The sequence below is a fragment of the Mus caroli genome, unplaced genomic scaffold (genome assembly GCF_978045245.1).
Source record: "Mus caroli unplaced genomic scaffold, Mus_caroli_1 scaffold_17, whole genome shotgun sequence".
NCBI classification, from domain to species: domain Eukaryota; kingdom Metazoa; phylum Chordata; class Mammalia; order Rodentia; family Muridae; genus Mus; species Mus caroli.
This window is the reverse complement of record NW_028227272.1, coordinates 10,689,758-10,700,761: the sequence shown is the minus strand read 5'-3', so window position 1 is coordinate 10,700,761 and position 11,004 is coordinate 10,689,758. Positions and strand designations below refer to the sequence as shown.

The 11,004-nt window shown below is 43.3% G+C and overlaps 1 long non-coding RNA gene across 1 annotated transcript; it reads right to left on the bottom strand.

Annotated features, from left to right (window-relative positions):
- Positions 1-3,887: 3,887 nt before the first annotated feature.
- Positions 3,888-7,470, bottom strand: LOC115029586 (uncharacterized). The gene is made up of 3 exons (XR_003835153.2): positions 7,398-7,470; positions 6,695-6,822; positions 3,888-6,456 (listed from the first exon to the last, which is right to left on the bottom strand). It is a non-coding gene; the product is annotated as an uncharacterized LOC115029586 (long non-coding RNA).
- Between the last annotated feature and the right edge of the window lie 3,534 nt (positions 7,471-11,004).

The window sequence follows — 11,004 nt, the reverse complement described above, 5'->3', positions numbered from 1 at the left end:
ACTCCTGACCTTCGGAAGAGCAGTCGGGTGCTCTTACCCACTGAGCCATCTCACCAGCCAGTTACCTAGGTCTTAACATCCCATCTAGGCCTCAATATTTTACCTAGGCTTTTACAGGGACAATAGATGTTGATCAGCTGGAGCTGAACAATCAGCTTTAATTTAGTAGAGGCCAGTGTCAGTGAGGTGTTGGAATCAGCACATGCAAGCTGTGTTCAGAGTGGACAAAGTTGTACCTTGTGCTGGCAACCAAACTCGGTCATGTGTAAGAGTCTCCCAGATGTAACTGGTTTTGAAGGCATGAAGGGGTCATGGTGAACTCTAAGGCTTGGCACTCTGAGAGCCTGGGAGAAGCCAACGGTGAAGTACAGGCAGAATAGCAGTGGAAGTCCCATGACTGAAGAGGTCAGAGAGAAAATTTGAAGTTTTACATGATGAATAGAGAGCAAGAAAGACTATTTGTGAAAGTGAAGCCCAGTTGAGGCAGAAGATCCCAGAATTTGGAGATGCCAGTACTATGGTATGACCACCAAGAACAGTAGCAGCCAAAGAGTGGAACCTGTGTAAGCTTAGAACATAGATTGTATATACTGCAGAGGGTGGAGATAGAGAAGTGACCAAAACTTCTTGGAAGAGCCCAGATGATGCAGACTGAATCCCAAATATTGGATATTGAATTAGTTACACTGATGGGAGTGTGATTTTGTTCTGTTCAGATTATGACTGTGCCCTGGTTCTCTTTAGATTAGAAAGTACTTAACATATTTTTGATTTTATAGGAGTGGGCAGTTGAGAGACTTTGAATTTTTAAAAGAGATTTTGAGTGGAGATTTCCCTGCAGGCTCTACAACAGACAGGGAAAAGATTATTAGGGTGAGGTAAGAATGAAACTCAGCTCAGCCTGATTTTATTGTAGGCAGTGCTAGACCAGGACTTCTAGAGTCTGGCCTAGATCTTGTTCTTCAGACATGTTTAAGTACAGCATAATTTTGGGAAAAAATGTTTACATAACAATTAACTCAGTCCCAAGTGCACAACCATTTAAGACATGTTTACAATGAGATTTTTTACATGTACATCTGACTTCTTTCACAAGAATGTTTACTGTCGACTCAGGAATAGTGCCCAAAATTTAGGGTCTAGGGAGAATGACTAAGGCATGTTAGGATTGGCTTACCCTAAAAAACATAGAGGTGTATGAAGTGGAAACCTAATGGTTCTTTGGAAAGTCAGTTGGACGGTATTTTGCTGGGGCAAACAAATGAAGGAACATTTAGCTGAAGTGAACACAAATGAAGGAGAGAGAGAGAGAGAGAGAGAGAGAGAGAGAGAGAGAGAGGTGTATGGCAGTTTTACCAGGACAGTTTTACAGAGACAGGTTACAGAGAGAACAAGCTAGAAGACAGAGAACAAAGTGAAGACCTAATGAGCCAGAGAATGAGAATGAGCCAGAAGGTTAGAACACATCTCCAAAGTTAGTGTGAGGCCCGGCAGAAAAATTCAGACAGAAGCCAAGACAAGCCAGATTGAATTAGTCATCTTGGAAGATTAGATTGTATGGAGGCTAGAAGCTTCCAGGCCTTGGGATATAGCTAGAACAGAGAAGGAAACACTCTGGGCTCAGCTGTGTATTCACACAGCTTGGGTACAGCTCTCTTCTCAACCCTTCATCTGAGAAGTCACTTAGGATGTTGTAAAACATAAGTGATGTCACTTGTAAGAACAAATTTTATGGTCTAAAAGCAATACTCAAGAGTTATTGGAAAGGGTCTAGACTAAGTAAAAACACAATTTCTGGGAGATACAGACAGAGTCTGCCTCATCAGTCAGCAAGAAGCTATAAAACTACATCATTCCTGGCATTCCAGGAAGAGCAGCTGTATGCCTCATTACATTGAAGAGGTGAGTTATGTGTTTAACTGGCTTCTTCAGGGCTGATCTGTGTGCACAAGGCCTCTTTGCTGTATACAATACTGGCTTTGAAAAGACTTTGAATTTTTATAGAGACTAAACTTTTAAAGTATTTGAATTTGTAAAGACTATCATATTTTTAAGTTTGCAATGCTTTATATTTGTGAAAAATATTTATATTTACTAACATGAGATCTTTGGGATGAACCAAAAAAAAAAAAAAAAAAAGGAAATACTATATTTTAAAAAGCATTATGTGTCAAGCTGACAAAGGGTCAGTTGTACTTGATAATTTTATGTCAACTTAATATAAGCTAGTCATCTGACAGGAGGGAACTCTGAGAAAATACCTCCATAAGTTTGGACTGTTGCCAAGCCTGTAGAACACTGTCTTAATTAGTGATTGATGAAGGAGGGCCCAGCCCATTGTGAGTGGGATCATACCTGGGCTGGTAGTCCTGGATTCTCTAAGAAAGCAAGCTAAACAAGCCATGCTGAGTAAGCCAGTAAGCAGAATCCTTCCACGGCCTCTGCATAAGCTCCCATCTCCATGTTCCTGCCACATCTGAGTTCCTGTCCTAACTTCCTTCAGTAATGGATTATGAATTTGGAAACATAAGCCAATTAAACCCTTCCTCCTCAACTTGATTGTGGTCATGGTTTTTCATCACAGCATCAGTGACCACAGCTAAGATGCCAGGTATTTGGCCATTTGTGTACTCATTCATTCATTTAATACATATTTATCATCTACCATTATAGGCCAAGCAATGATGCAGAAAGGACTTGTGTTTGTAGTAGCATTAAAAAATTGAATTCTTAAGTGGGTGGAAATTATTCTGATTTGTGAAAATAAATTTCTTCTAATTATTCCTACATAATTCTCTTAACCAAATTCACTAGCAAAAAAAAAAAAAATAGAAAGCAGAATTCAGCTTTTTGGGATGTACGTGTATGTGTTTGTAGGTTTATGCACTTGTATGTCCATGACCAGGTGAAGACAACAGGTATCGTCCACCTTACTTTTTTTTTTTTTTGGTTTTTTGAGACAGGGTTTCTCTGTGTAGCCCTGGCTGTCCTGGAACTCACTCTGTAGACCAGGCTGGCCTCGAACTCAGAAATCCGCCTGCCTCTGCCTCCCGAGTGCTGGGATTAAAGGCGTGCGCCACCAACGCCCGGCGCCACCTTACTTTTTGAGACAGAATCTCTCACTGAACTAGGAGCTCATTTACTCATCCAGGCTAACTGGACCGTGAGTTCCCAAGATTCTTCTGTCTCCCATCTCAAAGGCTGGAGCTAGAGACACACTTTATTTTGCCTAGCTTTATATGTGGGTGATGGAGATCTGATCTTACATCCTTATAATTGTGATGCATTTTATTGAATGGGCTATCTCCCTTGCCCCAAATTCAGTTTTTGGAAAAGGATACTGAGGATTACAATGTGGGAGAGGGAATGGTTGTTAGGCAAAATAGAAGCTGTCAAGTTTCCTTTATATTCAAATATTTTTTTGGCATAATAATATCCCAGGAAATATCTATAGCATACTTATTCTAAAGATCATCTGTCCAAAATGTAACAATAACTGATATACTGTATTTTTAATCTCTTTTGGTAAACTATAGAGGAATGGGACTAATTTTGTTGGGAACCTAATGTCTGCGCCCATTCCTTGCATTGACATCACTGGCCATAGACATCCATCAGGGCCAGGAGTTGATAACTGTCTGGAAACACAGATGTTCTCCAACATCTAAGATGTTATTTATCGCCGGGCGGTGGTGGCGCACGCCTTTAATCCCAGCACTTGGGAGGCAGAGGCAGGCAGATTTCTGAGTTCGAGGCCAGCCTGGTCTACAAAGTGAGTTCCAGGACAGCCAGGGCTATACAGAGAAACCCTGTCTCGAAAAACCAAAAAAAAAAAAAAAAAAAAAAAAAAGATGTTATTTATCAAACATGTCAACCTATTTATTTGGTGTGAGTTGAAAGAAAGAGAAATGAATATTCTGTCGTCAGTGGATGTCTATGTGTCATTGTAAACTGCCTCTGCTTAAAAGCAACTGAAAAATTCAGTAGCTAAAGACAACCTATGAATCAAATAAATGTTAGAATACTCATAGGACTTTCATACTGAAGATATTTCAAGATCAATGTCTCCATTACATAGTGTTCTATAATCTGTGGAGCCCTCTGGCAGTAATAAAGAGACACATTCATGTGCCATTAAGATCCCTTAGTGGTGGGTGATGTCTAGGATCGCAGAGGCCCACTGGAATATAAGGGGGAGTTTTGTTAGGAACTCTTTCATCGAGGAGTGAGCCATTACTATGGGAACAGAACTTTCAATCTTGGATAACATTAAAACACTTTTAGACAGTTACAGTGAAGCTTACTGAAGGGACTCTGTTAGCATTTAGTCTATGTTCCACCCCACAGTTACCTGGCAAGAGCCAAGTGTGCCTTATTCACTATAAAAGGGGCTGTTTGATCCCTCCTCTCTCTCGCGCTCTGTCCCCTTTCTCCTGCTCCCCCTCTCTCTTCAAATGCTCATGGTCAGCCTCGACTCCCCTATTTTCTCTTTCTCCGTCTTTCTCTGTCTCTACTCTCTCAACTCCCTTCCCTATGCCCTGAATAAACAAACTCTATACTATACTGTTGTCATGTGGCTGTTCCCTTAGGGGTAAGGGATGCCTCACCATGGGCCTACAGAGGCACCTGCTTCCTCCACACCTTACTGAATCTCCACCAAACATATTCTTTCTCTCTATTTTTATAAAACACAACAGACTCTAGACAGCCCAGGCCTGGCAAACATGGTTCAGACAAGCCCTGCCCTTCTCCCCAGTCTCCTCTGCCTTGCCAAAGAGCATTTCTTAAGCCATCCCAGAAGTTCTATTCCCTTACTTGTCCAGTTCCTCTTCTTGAGGCTGACCACCAAGGTACAGGTATCAAAGTCTTGAAGTCCAGCAATTAAAAGCCCCGTTGGTTCACCTAATTAGCATTCCCAATTAAAATTAAACACCTTATCCTAACATGGGTTTTCTCCTTTTGCCTTTATAAACTGCGATTTGCCTATGGGCCATGTCAGTCTTCTCTCTATCCAGAGGCAGGCCTTTGTCCTCTGGGACAAATATCCCTGCCCTCTTTCCAGTGTGACCTTCCCCTTCTCCCTCATCCTCTATATTTCCTGCCTTTGTCCCTTATCCATACTATTTATAAATTATATATATCAAATAAATCGGCATTGTCCTGAGCACTTGGTCTTAGAGGTCCTGAGTTGATATTAATCCTTTCACTTACAATAGCTGTTCTTATTATTTCATTTTGTTTAAGTGTGTAGGAGCTTAATAAGAACCACCCACTGGCCCAGGGTTTGAGATGTAACTTCTCTTGCTAATGTTAAAGTCTGTTACTAACACAGAAAGACTATTGTGCCTAAATGGCATGTCTCCCCTCAGGAGAGGTGATGAAACCCAGGGAGGGCCCAAATGAGAGCTTTTGAAGCAGTTTCAGAAGTCACCAAGCTAAGCAGTACAGGCACCCCTACCATGAGCTAGACCCCTGCAGAACACTCTTGCTAATCATGCTACAGACAACCCTTTTGCTGTGGCCCCAGATGACAACAGTTGCCTAAGAGGCAACCTTTGTCTATCTCAAACTGACTGAAACCACCGCACCTTTGCTCGGGCCTATTAAAGTATGTCCTGAGAGTGACTCTCTGAAAAGAGACTAGGGAGGGGGGGAGACATAATAATTTTAATATAGGTCAGAGAAAAATACTAAGAACACCTGACCCAGGACAACATGTAAAGGACAGAGCATGCCCAAAAGGAACCCTGGTCCATTATCTGACCCTGTCATCTGTGGTAGGATGCCTTCAAGGAATTTCTCTGCCACTGTCGGAACAGTCTCATGTTTGGTAGGAAACACTTCAGTCCAACCTGGAAAGGTGCCTACAAACACCTGTACCTGTATTTTCCGGGCTTAACCTCAGTGAAATTGACTTCCCCAAAACCCACTGGGTTGGGTGCCTCACAGCTGTGCCCCTTGAGTTGTGCTGTTCTTCGCTGCATTAGTGAGCTAACAGGCTTGTAGCTGGCCACGACTTTATCACTGTTGGAAGTGGAATCCTGAAACCTGAGCTCTGCATGACGAATCAGATCCTGCATTCTCCAGGTGCCCATGTGAGTGGATTGTGCATCTTGATTAGGATTTGATCACCTAGATCAGCAGGCAGGATAAGCTGTCCTTCCACTGACATACTGACTGCCAGTGTAGCTACTTAGCTTTTTGTCCTTTCCTAAAGTCAGAGTCTTTGCTAGTGCAACTGGCTCAGTCCGTTGAGCTGATGTTTCAATAAGTAAAGCCTCTGCCCAGATGATTTTTCTTTGACACTACCATCCTGCATGAAGCTGCTGCCATCAGCGAACCAGGTTACCTCTGCAACTAAAAGAGCTGTGTCTTGGAAGTCCGCTTCCAAGTTCCACACAGTCATGAACTGGTGTCTCCAAGCTGGGTTGGGCAGCAGAGATCTGGAAGGAAATTCTGGGAGGGTTCAGAATAGAATCTGACAATGTGTCATGCAGGCATTACTAAGACAGTGGTCTGGAGGTTGCTCTAGGATCCCTTAGAGAGCATGGGGAGAGGTAATAACCAGGGCAAACTCAGGGATCCATCAGAAGACCACCATCCCCAGGCATCCCCTCAATTCCCTTGCATTTTTGGGTGTGGATTTTCAGGATTGTTTTTTTTTTTTTTCTAGCTTGAGATAGCCATTTCTTACCTCCTCTTAGGATGTAGCTCAAATATTGCACCTCCTTTTTGCAAAACTGGGCCTTCTTGCTGATGCATGGTTCTTAAGAGTCTGTAGAAGTTGTTCAGTGCCTTTCAGGCATAGTTCCTGTGTGCTGGCTGCAATGAGCAAATCATCTACATATTGCAAAAAGGTTATTTGGGGGTACAGGGAATGAAATTTACTCAAGTCCTCATGCAAAGCCTTATTGAAGATGGTTGGAGAGTTCTTAAAGCCTTAGGGAAGCCAGGCTCAGGTTAGATGCCCATTAATTCCTTTGCCAGCATCATACCATTCAAAAGCAAAATAATCTTGAGTTTGGGGGGCTAAAGAAAGCATCCTTAGTACAGTACTGTATAACAAACATGGTCTGATGGTAGAGAAATCATTGAGGTGTATGGGTTAGGGACTGAGGGGTGAATCGAATGTCCATCACCTGTTTGTTAACTTCTCTCAGATCTTTTACTGAATGGTAGTCATTGGAATTAGGCTTGCACACTGGTAACAGGGGTATATTCCAAGCTGACTGGCAAACTCACAAGACACACCCCCCCACCCCAGATCTAATAGTTGCCTGATTCGAGGCATGATCCCTTGGAGGGCTTCCCGCACTGCATCTGCCCCTGGTCTGAGCTCAGTGTTTGGCTGCTAGTCCCATACTGTCTGTTTCAGCCACCCCCCTGCCAGAAATCACCATAGTCAGGTTTTGATGTCATGGCTTGGTTCTCTGGGAGTCAGGAGCAATCTGTATTCATCAGTCAGTCCACAGTCAGCACTGGAATGGAATGCCCTGTTCCATTCAATGCTTTGGCTCCTTCAGGGGTAAAATGTATCTGCATACCCATCCTGGTTAATAAGTCACACCCAACAGTGGGTATAGGTTAAAGATTACTAGAAAAGAGTGGGATACTCGGTCCATACCAAAGTTCTAGTAGTCCATGCATATTGTTTCATCCCTGTAGCGTCCTGTATCAAAGTTGTCTTGGAGAAGGACTGAGTGCTGGGCTCCCATGTCCACCTTAAGGGTTACCCTGGGCTTGGGGAGGGGAACCAAGCCCTGTTCTCCTTAGTCGCTGTTTCCTTGATTGCCATAGTTGTCACTGTCTCTCTAGACCTTCCCTTCCTGGGACATTCTTTGGCCCAATGGCCTTCTTCTTTACAATAGGCACATTGATTTTTTGCTTAGATGGGGGTGGATGTCCCCCTTTTTTGGTCCTCCCTTACCGTTATCTGATTTAGCTGTTTGATGGTGTCTTCTCTGATCCTCAAGCTTGACTGCTGCTGCTGCTAACATGATCTTAGCCAGGTTCTGATTCTGCCACTTCTCAACCCTATTTTTTTCTCAGCCCTTTCTCTATTGTTAAAAATGTTTTCTGCTATGACCACTAAGTCCTACAGATTCTTTTCTCTAAGTCTCTCAAGTCTCTGAAGTTTCTGTGCATATCAGAGCAAACTGGCTAATAAAAGCCATGCCCACTGCTGACATTTCTTCCTGAGACTCAGGATCCACAGGAGTTCATTTTCTAAATGCTTCTATGACTGCTCAAGGAAAGCAAGTGGGCTTTCTTCCAGTCCCTGTCTAATATTATATACCTTGGCCATACCGGTTGGCTTACAAGCTGCAGCAGCCTTGAAACACTTCACCCTCCTAACCCTGAAATAGTCTGGCAATAAACAAGGAAGTTTCCCTTTATCATCAGCAGTATTTATAATCCCAATCAGGGTGAATGGTGAGGAACACCCCCCCCATTAATTCAAATTGGGTGGGTGGTAGGAACCCCAGGAACCAACCTCTGTCTGGATTCTCTCTCTCTTCTGATATAAAAAGGATCTGTAAAAGGTGCTGGCAGTCATCCCAAGTGGGTTGATGGGTAAAAAGGACAGTTTCTAGCAGTGTTATCAAGACACAGGGGTTCTTTGAAAAGGGGGCATTCTGTGATTTCCAATTATATAAGTCACTAGTAGCAAAGGGCCAATAGAGATGAGGCTGGTTGCCTTGGTCTTGGGAGGGAGCAACAGCTCCCAGGAGGAGAGCTGTAGAGTTGGGCCCAACTGTTCGTTCTTCTGGTGTGCCACCCTTTCTACTCTGTGTTCCTCTAGAGAGTCCCAGCTCCTCTGCCCAGGGTGTGTGGGGGGGGGAGGGGGTTGTGCTCTGTAGCAAGGACCAGGGATTCTCGTGCAGCTCCTTATTCTATGGTAGAGTCCTGTATAGGTTGGGAAGGGGATTGATGGGGGTGGGGGTGGGGGTGGGGGTGGGGGTGGGGGGAATGGAGGAGATGAAGTCTCCATCTTTCCTTTTCTAAGCTTCACTGACAAATTGTGTCTGTGGACCTTGACCTCCTTAAAATGCCCTAAAGACCAAGTCGATTGGGATAGAAATCATCTGTCCCTTTCCTTCTGTTTTAGTCACAGAATAGTAAAGATGCCACACACAAAATAGCCACAAAGGAGTAGTAAATGCTAGCCAACAGATTCCTCTGCTTGTATGAAAGAGAAAACAAAGACAGGACAGCGGCTGGGAGCCATGTAGCAGGGTTCCATGCCTGCTCCATCCTTCCCAGAAATGAACACAAACAACACTCCTTCCCTTAGGGGCTCAGGAATGTCTTCTAATCTCCCATGGCTACAACTCTTCAGCATGTCCACTGAAAAGAGGGTCCTTGTCTGCTTTAGTCATCTCCTGCCACAATGAAAATCCAACATCTAAGGCACACAAACACAAGTCTGACAGATATGGCAGTGACACAAAGACCAACAATGAGACTTTTTTCCTAACCAGCCCACCTTCTGGCCATTCAGTGAGTCCTGGAAGTCTTGGATTCCTAGTCAATGCACCAAGATATTATGCCCAAGTCATGGGATCCCAAAGACCACCGATGAGCTAATTCTGATGCAAACATATATGGGTCCTTGTCTCAAAAAAAAAAAAAAAAAAAAAAAAAAAAGCTAGAGAGATTGCTCGTGGTTAACAACACTGGTTGCTCTTGCAGAGGACTCATGTACATTTCCCAGCACCCAGATGACACTACCAACTGTAAATTCAGTTTCAGGTGATCTAATGCCTTCTTCTAGCCTCCATGGGCACCAGTCATTCAAGTGTTTCATAGACATACATGCAGGAAAGCACCCATACACATAAAATAAATACATATGATAACATAGAATTCATCTCTTCCTCCCACTCCCTCTGTATTACCTTCTTTTCCTTTCCAAATTACTGCCCCCCACACTGTTTTTCCTCTTTCCCCCTTCATAGCACCCATATTCTACTATCTTCCTTTCTACAGCTTCCTTTCCCTCCTTCCCCCATGGTCCCTTTAAACTTTCCAGGCTCTTGCAGTTACTCTGGGTTATATACTCAAATCTAGAGATTTAGAGCTAGGATCCTGCCACAGACTGGACTCAGTCAGAACCTCAACCCGAGGGAGAATCAGGGTTCCAGTGCTCAGGTGGACAAGGAGTCGGTGGGGTGACAAACAGACACGGACACCAGAGAGAGTGCTGTATCTGAATGTAATTTCTCAAAGTGAGCATCAGACTTATAATACAGAAGAAAATTAGTTAGGTGACACATCAGCCAAGGTACATTGAGGTTACCTGATGCTTAATGACTCTTTACACAAAACAGAAGAATGCATATATAAAGACTAGCAGAAACTAGGCAATGTAACAACTGAGACAAAGTCTGCCCTCTCCAAAGTCAGCTATAGTCTTAGAAGCCAGGTGTGAGGTCATTATGCTCCTGGGGCAAGGGCTTTCACACCCAAGCCATAGTTCTAATTCTAATTTACTGTTTAACCCACTACCAGCCAGCTCTCAGTAAATACCTAACTATGCTATTCCTCTGGGCTAGTGAAAGTATGTGCTAGGGAGTTCTGCTCTAGCTAACCTTCTCATGAATAATGCAATACTGTAAAACCACAGCCCAACCTACTTCCTAAACCATTGTAAATTCCTGTTTATGGGAGTGACTCAGCTGTTATTCTAAGTGATTTTGTGGGGGACTTTCTTCTACTAAGTAAAGTAGTCTGCCATACATAACTATAATAAGAATTCTAAACTTACTTTGCTAAGCTTACCCTGAAATTTCTAACTCTATGTAGTAGATAGTAATACCTGATTTCTTTCGCTCTCTTTCAATACTGGAGGCAGTTCGTTTGAGTAGGTAACACTCTTACTAAATTCCAAGCCCAGGGTAGGCTCAAGGACTGCCTAGGACATTGGTGAAGGCTAGGAAGCAAAGTTCAATCTAACTTAGGTATTTGTCAAATCATTGCTTGGAGGCACCTATAATAAGACAA